A 12,397-nucleotide genomic window follows, 5' to 3' on the forward strand; every position below is an offset into this window, starting at 1 on the left:
GCACAGCCGACTTCCTTCCCTGTCCTTCCCTAATCCGATTAGACCGATGACCTCACTGTCTGGTCTCCTCCCCAAAACAACCCAACCCAACCAATGTCTTTTAAAATTCTCTACATTGTGAAGCATTAGCTTTGAAGTCAATTTTTTCCTGCTTAGCTGTAACAAGTTTTTGTGATGTCAGGCATTTCCCATTCAAATGAAGCACTTTAAAACATCATTGTTAACACCATCCATTTGTGTTATAGGTTTCTTGCAATTTTGTTGCCTTCCAGGCAGCATGAAATCAACTTTTTCTGTGGTTCCTACAGCTCGTTTACAATTCTTTTATTTATTTTATTTATTTAGTCCTTCAAATCCTATATGTATAGAATATATACAAGGATATTGGACATGGTTAGGTATTAACAAGATAAAATACAGTTTGTATTGCAATCCTAAGAACTAGATATTGAAGTAATTTAGCAAAGATTCATAAATACAACAAACATTACAGGCAACATACAAAGTAGAATATTAATAATGCATCTTTATTTTTGTTGTTTGGCTTTTATATATTCTGTCAGACTGTAAAAACAATGATCAATTAAATATCTCTTGCTACACCACATGTTTCTGCAGTCGATTCTTGTGTCTTCAGATGCCAACAGTAGAAGACCTGCTTTCAAATTCATGTTGGAAAAAGTTATAAATGTGATAAATTATAACCCCCCCCCCCCACCGGCTTATGAAGAACTTGACATTTATTGTCATCATCTGACTTTTTTTTCATTGCACTAAAACATTTACAGATACACAATCACAGCTATACTACTACAAGGAAACAAAACTGACAGTTGAATGAGCAATTCGTTTGTTGCGAAGTACAGCAAGCAGGAGAAACATTCTTGCTGTACAGCTATAACTTGGTGCTAGCTCCTTGGCAAGAGAATGAATATTACACGCTGCCAGCAGCTACTGGAGGGGGATGCACAGAACAGCTGAAAATTGGGTGCCTTCCTACATGACATGGACTTTAGTACTGTTGACACCATAAAAACTTGTGGTACTTTAATGTGAATGAAAATTTAGTAAATAAGAACTACAAATTTAACAAAATAGTTTCTTGAGAATAAAATACAACTGAACTGTCATATACAGGCTAGTAAACATAAAAATTGCTAATAGTTGTGTGACAGTAAACAAAACAAATATTGTAGCTCCAAAACAAAACTTCAGCTACCACTAATGATTATACAAAAATACTCTTTGAATTGCAGATAAGATCTAGAAAGCAGTGAAGTGTGTACATCTCAAAATAAACATGTACTTAAACATATCATCAGCCCAAAATGTGTGAAATATGTGTGCAGTCAGAATAAACAAGGAACAAAAGAGGCAGTATTTAGAAGAACCAACAGGTAACAAATGGTAAAATGATGAATCTAGGAATATAGTACAACTCCCTATGTATTACTCCCACAGGTATTGTAATGATAAGGTTAGATTCGTTACGATGTGCAGAGTCGTTCTTCCTGCACTCCATACGTGAATGGTACAGGACAAGTGGTACAGTGGGATGTACCCTCTGTCATACACTTCACAGTGGTTTTCAGAGTAATGATGTAGAAGAGTAAAGCTTTGATACAGTCTCCCGTAACATACTGCCTAAATATAAAGCTACATCACTATAGAATAAGAGAGAATGCTCTTGACTTACTAAAGTCCTACCTATAAGTAAAAGAAATCAGCTTCTGTCTGTAGAAAATCAGTAATCACATTGTCTACCAGTCACTAAAGGAGTGCCCCAGAGCTCAGTTCTTGGACCCTTTTCGTTTATTATACTTGTTTTTGTAAATAACATGCTGTGTGAAACAGTCCTCTGTGAAGATAATTCTACACTAATTGCTACTATACGGCAGCTTGGAGGAATGATATTTTAACACAGCAACAATAACAGGCATATGCAACACATGGTTGCAAACAAATGATAGAAAGCAGAAGACATATTGTTAAATTTAAATGGACCAGAACAGGACAATAAGACAGCAATACTTCTCGGTTTTCATATTAACCAAAGATTTTGATGGGGTACTCATAAAGAAAACATATGCAATATGCTTTCAGATAATATAGCCTACCTGACGCATAAACTGAGAGGCCATATCAGAAAAAAAAAACACTTTTGTTATAAGACTTCTTCAATTCACGTCTGGTTCTTGGAATTTTAATATGAGGAAATTCCAGTGGTGCAAAAGCAATATTTAAATAACAGAAAATGGCTGTTACATGTGTTACAGACCTTGCACCACATGTATCTTGTAGAAATTACTTTAAGGAGCTTAATATTATAGCAGTATCAAGTTTTATTTATAGTTTCCTGGTCTATACTAAGGAAAATATAAATCAGTTTAATCATACAGACTCAGGATATCAGTATGATGCAAGAGATGCATATGCTGTTCCTATGCCATACACCAGAATAGTGAAGATCCATCACAGCTATTAACATCTTGGGATCATCTTAAAAGGGCAATGGAGCACAGATATTTCAGAGAACTTGTGTTATTCGGTACCTTCAATCATCCATTGTCAAGTACCTTCTTTGTGCTGGAAACAGAACGTTTTATGCACAGTGCTGACAAATATAGTGCATCCTGTGTTTTTAAATAGCATTTCCAGGTTGTTAATAAACTCACTGCAGTAAGTGTGTGAAGTTCTAATAGCCAGACCTCAGTGCCACTGCACCATGACAAGAAAATCAGAGCAATTTGACCTCATACAGAAGCATGTCGACTGTTGTTTTTCTTGTGCACTGAAGTGGTGATCAGATGAAGCTTTACCTATGGGTGCCCACAAATGGGCCTATTGATAGAGTCTGCCTGTTGCCACCAGCAGAATATGTCATTAAACAATAAGTAGAAGTGACCGGAGGATAGGCTACTTCCATACAATTTGATTAAGAAGTAGAGAAATAATGATTATTCATAATGGATCCAGGTGAAATTTCAGTCAATTTGGAAAGTAAGATAGAAGGTGTGATGAAGGAAGATCAGTTTGGAATCAGAAGAAGAAAAATTACAAGTTACATTTTTTGCGTTGCTGAGAACATTGTTAGAATGTGTTTTAGAAATAAATGATGAGCTATGTTTGTGTTTTTTGGCTGCCAACAGCACCATACCTCTGGAAATATAAGACAAATTAGAACAGACTGGAGGGATTGAAAATCTGTATACAAAGTATGCATCATACAAAAAGTAAAATTATGTCTGGTAGTTGGTGATGTCAATAGTTTTAAAATTTGCGGAAAAGTGTGACATAATTGTCGCTACTTCTTACTCTAACTCCCAAATAAAGTAAAATACCGGTAATTAACAAAAAGCAAAAAATGAACAAGATGCCAAATTGTTAGTCATCATCCCTTTTATTCCGCAAACTTACTCAGTTTTTACAGTAATGAATGAACAATTTATATTAATTAAGACAAGTGGAAGGAATTAACCTTCAATTCCAGTGAATAAGAATACTTCATGCGCAGAGAATTTAAAACAACCTGATAACTACAACATGCAGAATGTAGTTTGAACAGCACCTATAGAAATAGCAGCAGCATTAAATATTTCACACATTTAAACATAAAATTTTTTAGAATAAATACTTCACTCTGCACTTCTGAAAGTTCAAAGTTGCATGCTGAGAGTGAGAATCAGTGGTGGGCATAAAATGGTAATTGTGTCCTTCTCTCACCTACCAGATCCAAATCCTGATTTAACTGAAAACTTTAATCTCAGTTCACTTTTACATAAGTTCCCCAATTATATTGTAATCATTGGTGGAAACTATAATCATTTAACAAGCAATTGGGAAAATTATAGTTTTGTTAGTGGTGGACATGATAAGATGTACTGTGAAACATTACTAAATCCCTTCTCTTAAAACTACCTAGAACAGATAGTCTGGAACCCCAATCATGATGGAAATATATTGGATCTAATGGCAACAAATAGACCTTATGACTCTCAGAATATCCACTTCGAAACTTGTGTCAGTGATCATGACACAGTTGTAGAAACAATGGCTATCAAAGTACAAAGGACAACTAAAACAAGCAGAAAAATATATATGCTCAGTAAACTAGATGAAAAATCAATGGTACCATATTTCATTGAGGAACTTGAAGCTATTACCACAGGGCAGGAGCATGTAGAGGAACTATGGCTCAAATTTAAAAGAATAGTTGACCATGCACTTGACAGATATGTACCCAGTAGAACAGTTCATAATGGAGAGGAACCTCCATGGTATACAGTATATGAATCATCCTCCTCTAACATTACTCTTTTTTATAGAGATAACCCATACCATGTATACTATTGATTCTTGCATAGGTTAAAATTATCTCAGTTGTTTCACTAAAAGAATTCATATGATTTTGTATACGATGTATCATATTTCAGGCTAAAATGTATAAAAACAGAAATTAATGTGTTATAATCAATAAGTACTAATGACCAGCCAGGATAACCGAGAGCACTAACGCACTGCTTCCTGGACTCGGGTAGGCGTGTCGGCCCTGGATCGAATCCGCCCGGCGGATTAACGACGACGGCCGGTGTGCTGGGCAGCCTGGATGCGGTTTTTAGGCGGTTTCCCACATCCTACTAGGTGAATAACAGGCTGGTCCCCACTTTCCGCCTCAGTTACACGACTCGCAGACATTTGAAACACATTCACACTATTTCATGATTTACACTAGATGCAGACAGCTGGGGTACACGAATTCCATCCCGGGGGTATGGGATGTATAATGGTACTTGAATTACGCAACCATTACGGCACCTCACCTGAACCTCTCGATACCAGCAATATTCTACTGTATTTCTGTAAAGTAGTTGACATATTTCTGAAACAACATTCAGATTTGATTTCATTTGTGATACATCGATATGTTTATATTGCAATGATATTATTCTTATGTGTATTCTTTCTTTTGTCACTATGATCTTTGACGTACTTGTAACTCTGATTTTTGGGCACGTAAGCGATTATTAGTTAGTTGTTGAGTTGTTAGAGAGTCGGACCTTGAGAAACTCAAGTCTTGAACGTCATGTTGGAAAGACGCATAACGTAGTCAGCTTATAAAATGTGAACTTTAACAGTGACTGTGAGGAAGATGTTTTCAACAAAAGTGTAATCTTCAAGAATGGTTTGTGAAGCGCATCTACATAACTTTTGAATATAGCAGAATAAAAGCTAGGCCTCTTTGCATCCGAGCTTGGAATCATAACCACCTAGATTTTCAACGATTGAGCCATTATTTTACGACGAGACTAGCGTGGGAAACACGAAAAGATGAGTGCCTAGTTTTTTTATTATTACATGAAATGACTTTCTTAACTGTGCTCTAATGACACCTGCCACATAATATGACTGTTGTTGCCCGAAAATGCAGTATTTAGCAGCGTGAGCAACACCACAATCGTTATTAAATGCTGACCTTTGTTGTGGTAGGGTTATTAGAGGTGGCAACAGGAAGGGCATCCATCCACCCCTTACTTGACCATGCCAAATCCATACTTAACCCTGCTGACCCTGCGCACAATACAGGATAAAGGCGGTACCAAAAGAAAGAAAGAAAGAATCAATATGTACTAATAGCTAAAATTACTCTTCTTTTAAGAATAATTGAAATTACAAAATTTCTGGGATTCTTAAAATTCACATTATTACTTGTGCAATCTAACGCTTATTACTAAACTTGTTTCTGGATTTATTTATGAAATAATAATATAATTTGGTGAAGATTCTTCTCCTATTGAGAAAGTTTGTAAACCCTTTTGCTTTGTAAATAGTGAGTACTGCAGAATGTAAGTAGCAGTGGGCATGGCCTCAGTTGGAAGTAGATGTTTTTTATAAGTTTGTCACCAACAATTTAATTGTGATTCTACAGTTTCTCCCGGCGTATTTGTTGCTCGAACAGTCCACGGGTATACTGCCAGCTCATAGAGTCCAACAGGCACAATATTTCGGCGATGAGACATGTCGCCATTGTCAGGTGCGCTGACGAACTGACCTCCTAAGCTAGTTCCACATCTGAAGGCTGATGGCAGCTATTTACGAAGGATTTACCGGTAGGCATTGCCTTCATCCTGAGGTTTGGGGGAAATTTGTTATCTTTATTTTTGTGTGTTTTGCGGGAAGGGCGTGGGCTGAGTTAGGATCTTAATTTATTTTGTTTTCTCCTTACTTTATCGCGTTGTTTGCCTAAGGTTGCAGTGCTTCAACTATCTACAATTGCAACTGGTCGTCTGTGTCATTCTCATGGTCGTGGTGGTGCTCCAAGGTCCCGGATGAGATGATTTGTCGATGTCCGCGTCTTCTTGTAGAAATGTCTTGCAATCTTCTTATGTCTGTCGAGAACTTCCAATTCTTCTACAGCTTCGTGGAGGTATTGATGTGGAAACTGGCAGTTTACATGATACACTCTGCGTAAAATTTTATTTTGTAACGACTGTAGTCGTTGAATATGCGTCTTAGCAGCAACGCAACACCCCAGACTTCGCAAGCGTAGTCGAACAAAGGGCGGAGGTACATCCGGTAAATGAGGAGGCTGTTCGAGATAGATAGTTCAGACCGCTCGTTGAGATTAGGGTATAAAGCCCCTAGGCACTGGTGAATCTTCTTTCGAAGGTCTGTGATGTGCTGGTGCCACGTAAGCTTCTTATCCATGATAACCCCCAAGTATCTTACTGATGACAGCCAGGGTAGTTGCGTCCCATAAAGTCGTAGTTGTCGTTGTGGCATGGTCCGTTTCCACGTAAAGATGATTGTCTGCGTCTTCGTTGGGTTGAAGCTGATCCTCCAGCGAGCCGCCCAGTCTTCCAATCTGTTGAGGGCACTCTGCAGTCTTGGTACGAGTACTTCTTTCCATCGGCTGCTGGAGTATAGCATGGTGTCATCAGCGTAAATAGCCTTCTCCACTCTGGGTACCGTTGGCATGTCTGAGGTGTACATTAGGTACAGAACCGGTCCAAGGACTGATCCTTGGGGCACGCCGGCTTTGATGTTGCGCGCACGAGAGACTTCATTGCCGAGTCGTACCACAAACGTCCGATGCTCGAGGTAAGACGCTATCAGTTTTACATACACTCCTGGCAGTCGAAGTGTGTGGAGTTTCCAAAGTAGTCCGCGGTGCCAAACGACCTCCTAAGCGTGGGCAGCCGATTCAAATCCCCTCCCCCCGCTTATTTCGCAGAATTTTCTCGGGAAGACCACCGAACTTTTTAGGCATCTCTTGACCTCCACATATTTTCTGTTTAATGGGGAATACTAAGAGCAAAGGGAGGGAGTCGCAATGGGCAGCCCACTCTCGCCAGTGGTCACGAATTTGTACATGGATTACTTTGAGGAGGAAGCCTTGGCGTCATCCAATTGGAAACCTACTTCTTTCTTCCGTTATGTCGATGACACGTTCGCCATCTGGCCCCATGGTAGGGACAAGCTCCTGGACTTCCTTACACACCTAATCTCCATACATCCAAACATCAAATTCACTATGGAGACCGAAGCAGAAGGAGGATTACCATTCCTGGACATCATGGTCAACAGAAGAACTGATGGTACCCTGAGCCACGGTATGTACAGGAAGAAAACGCACACTGACCTGTACCTGCGTGCAGACAGCTGTCACCACCCTCCTCAGAGGAATGGAGTACTAAAAACACTAGTACACAGGGCGCGCAACATCTCAGATGCAGAGAATATGCCCCAGGAATTGGAACACCTCAAAACCGTGTTCCGAAAAAACGGGTACTCGGAATGGCAGATTAGACGCGCTCTCCGTCCCACCACCACAGCACAACCTGTGGAGACGGATGAAGTCACAGAAGAAGAACTAGCCACTGCCTTTATTCTGCGCACTATCGGGGAAAATCGGCCATATATTAAAGAAACACCGAGTTAAAACCGTCTTTTTCCCGCCCAATAAAACACGGGCATTACTGGGAAGTGTGAAAGATGACCTCGGTTTGAGGAAGGCCGGCATATACCAAATTCCCTGTGAGTGTGGGAAGACTTATATCGGACAGACAGTACGCACCATCAAAGATCGTTGCCGAGGACATCAAAGGCACACTCGACTGAAATATCCAAATAAGTCGGCGGTAGCAGAGCACTGTTTGTCCGAGAAACACGAGATGGATTATAAGCGTACCAAGATTCTGGCTCTGACCTCTAAATATTGGGACAGTGTTATAAGGGAGGCTATCGAAATTCGCACCTGGGAAGATCTTATCAACCGAGATTGCGGCTACAATTTCAGCAAGGCTTGGGACCCGGCATTGAATGTAATTAAGAAGACTCAGCAAGAAGTATGAACTGGCGACCAGGGCGGACTAGCAAGCACATCGACGCTACGACAGATTTCGACGCCCACGTCTTCGCGACCGCCGGCGTGCGGGCGCGGACGGCGGAGAGAGCGGCTCGCGGGGGGAGGGGATTTAAATCGGCCGCCTGCCCTCTGGAGCTCAGTTCGTCAGCGCACCTAACAATGGCGACATGTCTGATGGCCGAAATATTGTGCCCGTTGCACACTATGAACCTGCAGTATACCCCTGGACTGTTCGAGCAACAATGTAATTATTGGGTTTTTGAATGTGGAAATTATAAATTCAGTGTGATTTGGAAGAATGGGATAAAATAAAAAGATATACATAGCAACAGGCAACTCTTCATCAGTTATTTTTCTTCAAAAACCTGCAACATTAAATTAAAATTTTCAGCAGCAAGAATGTACTCCTAGACATAACAAGATTTTGAGCCAGCAACAACAACAGTGAGATAATCAACATGAGTAAACAAATTTTCTTCTTTTTTAATTATACTCCTCTCGAAGTTTTTGAAAATTTGTGCAAAGAATGAGAGTTTTAATGGTGTTGTGTGGGAGGGTAAGATTACAACAGTAACTGTAAAGAAACTTCCAGAGAAACAAAGACTATTGCATAGTAGTTGTAAAACAAAGTGTAGGCTTTTAGATAGAGAGATGCTGGATAAAACATGCTTGTCTGTTAAAAGAATAATGCGTGAAGCCTGCAGTGACTACTGTTGCAGAATATTGTCAAATGATCTTTTGCAAAATCAAAAGAAGTTTTGCTCATACATTAAGGTTGTTAGTGGCACCATAGTTAGTGCCCAATCCATAACGAATGAGACAGGAACTGAAACTGAGGGTAGCAAAGCAAAAGTTGAAATGCTTAACTCTGTTTTCAAATGTTTTTTTACAAAGGAAAAGCTCAAAATAATTGCCCCAATTTAACCCTGAAAATATGAGTGAAATCAGTATTAGTGTCAGTGGTGTTAAGAAACAGCTGAAGTCATTGAAACTGAACGAAGTTCCAGGGCTGAAGGAATCCCTATCAGATTCTATATTGAATCTGCAGCTGAGTTAGCTTCTCTTCTAACTACAATCTATCACAGATTCTTCGAACAAAAAACTGTGTCTGTGGAAGAAAGTACAGGTCACAGCCATCTACAAGAAGGGAAGTAGAAGTGATCCACAAAACTACCATCAAATTTTTTTGACATTGATTTGTTGTAGAATCTTATAACATATTCTGAGCTCAGTCATAATGGGGGATCTTGAACAGAATGACCTCGTCCATGCCAACCAGCATGGATTCTGAAGATATTAGGTGCAGTCCAGCTGAACTTGTTCATAAATCAAGTGGGGCACGGCCAGCTGAATCACATGACAAGATTCCTGGGTTCTTCTGTGCCATGCCTGGTCCCAGAAATCTCATTGACACCTCCCTCAGACCACAGAACATCAACAACAATATTTTTGTGGAGTATATATACAACAACGTTATCATCCTAAGCTACCACCGTGCCAACTGGAACATGCGGCAACATGGTTTGCTATGACTGACATTGTTCTACAGAGTTCTAAGTTCGTCACCCTACTGAGGAATGCAGGAGAATGCACCCACTTTATCAGGGACATCATACTAGCCCCACCAGCTAACAGCAAATTCAATGCCACCAAAGAGGTGTTGCTCCACCAGCTCACAAAATCACTGGAACAACAGTTGGAATAAGTTATCATCATGTCAGTGATACCAGACATCACACTTCAGATGCTGTGGCTCTGCAGACATCTGCCATGGATACATATGACCATGGTCTTGCATGAATATCAAATAATGGAACACAAATTTGTCCTGGCTGACAGACTTTTAGCACTCCTGCAGCTACATCAATATGTGGATGTACTAGACAATAATGACCACTTTCATTACATTCCTACTGTGCAAACCGCCCACAGCTACTAGCATCTGACACATTCTGAGCAGTTCCATACATTCACCATGGCTGTGTTGGTTCCACAGTTGGCTTCGGTGACTGGGTAAGCAACTGCTCCATACCGTGCAACCACCCAAATGCAAAATGTGATCCAGATCGCAGCGCACAATGATGCCTCCCTCAGCTCAGACACATGGACCAATATAGTTTTGCCCCAGCTCTAGCAACAGTGGAAGTTCTACAATCTAGCTCACTTAACATATCAGTTCTTTCTACTTGACACCAGCTTGGAAGTGACCATCATCCCCAGGGAGAACCCACCAATGGAACTTATCACACCAGCCATCAAACTACACACCATAAATGATTTTCTAATCAAACTTCACAGACTGATCATGCACACCACAGATCTCAGCCTACATGAAAAATTACTATGGCAGTTTTTGATCACCAATGTTTGAGAACTGATCTTGGGAATGGATTTCATCTGTCACTTTCATCTCTTCCCAGATCTGAGTGAGGAATCCTGATGCATAACAGTAGCAGAGAATCTGTACCTGACATCACTAGTAGTTCACCACTTTATACACAGTAGCGTTCAGAGGACACTAGACCACATGAATGAGGCAGCAACCATCATGGTATTAGTAGCAGACACACACATACAGCCGAAAAAGAATGCAATGCCCTAGCCATAGGCAAATATGATGAACTTTTCTCGTAGTGTGCAGGTGTCCTCCACGTGTGACCTCACTGCCTCTCATGACATTTCAACATAGAAGCATTCAACATGAAACTGTGCATAAAATCAATATTAGACCACACTGTGTGGTTGAGGGACAGCATGAAAGACAGGTTGACAAAGGTTTTCTTTCCAAACAGTTCCCTCATGGCTACAGACCACCCAGTGATGTCAAACTGGTCATGGTTACACCAAGACTGTCAGCTAACAGGCTCCTAAATGCCATGAATCCTTGGACACAACAATTGCTTCCAAGCATGTAAGCAGAGTCAGATGTCACTGCATTCACAACCCATGACCTCCACCATCCAAAATTCTCCCAACACAACTTGGCGATCTCAGTGCAGACCACTAATTACATTGCGGCCAAGCATGCTAACCTTCACCCTACATTCACCAATATCATCTGTATCAAGATGGGGCCAGGATCAAAACACCATTTCATTTTCTTCTCTCTTGGAGAGCAATAGCAGCTAGACTTAGCAGAGTTGGTCAAAAGACCTCACTATCAATAATGCAAGTGCAATATAATAAGATTCTTCGGTCAGTGGTTGAGCTCCCGTGAGGAGAGTGACTTTGACATTGACAATCTGCTGTTTGCTATTGTATCACGTGTACACATCTTGTTTTATCTCCAAGCAATAAAGCATGTTTGGATTCCATTAACCTGCTCTCTGCATTTCACTATGAGCTTTCTGATCAGGAATCCCCACAGTGTTTTTCTTATAAATGGATTTGTGTCATTTTGTAAGGGTGTTCAGCTTACTTACCTGGATGTATGAAAGTTCCAATCTGTTATTATTACCTGTTTTATAATATTTCAGAATTTCTCTATGAGGGAAGCAATAATCTTAATGTACAAACAAAGACATGTAGAGCCCCTTCATTTGTCATCACATGCTTTCATTGGGTAATAATTCTCTCATCTCTCTTCTGGTACTTTATTTTGACAGGTGTCAATCTTAATAACACTGTTCAACAGTGTAAGTAAAAGCAGTTTTTAACACATTTGTTTATTACTGCATAATCTATTCTGCTGGTACATGTATCTGTCCGCTAGTGCTAATTTTTCTATAGTCTGGAGGTTATACTAGCTTAAGATATCTGTGATTCATTTTTATTACAGTGATGGAGTTGGCATCACACTGTAAATCATTAAAACTGGCCATTACTAGTCAATGTCCAGTTAGGAAAGCTATTCAGACCACAATGAGAGGGAAAATAACAATGAAATTATAGCAGCAGAAGAGAACTGAAACTTGTGAAGTCACAAGTTCCTAATACCCCAATCTTGACTTCTCTCCCAACCAGGCTTATTGCTGTTTAAATTATGGACACAAAGTTATGGAAATTCCATCTCACCCTCTGATATTTAACCCC

This window comes from Schistocerca piceifrons, chromosome 1 (assembly GCF_021461385.2).
Source record: "Schistocerca piceifrons isolate TAMUIC-IGC-003096 chromosome 1, iqSchPice1.1, whole genome shotgun sequence".
Lineage (NCBI taxonomy): Eukaryota > Metazoa > Arthropoda > Insecta > Orthoptera > Acrididae > Schistocerca > Schistocerca piceifrons.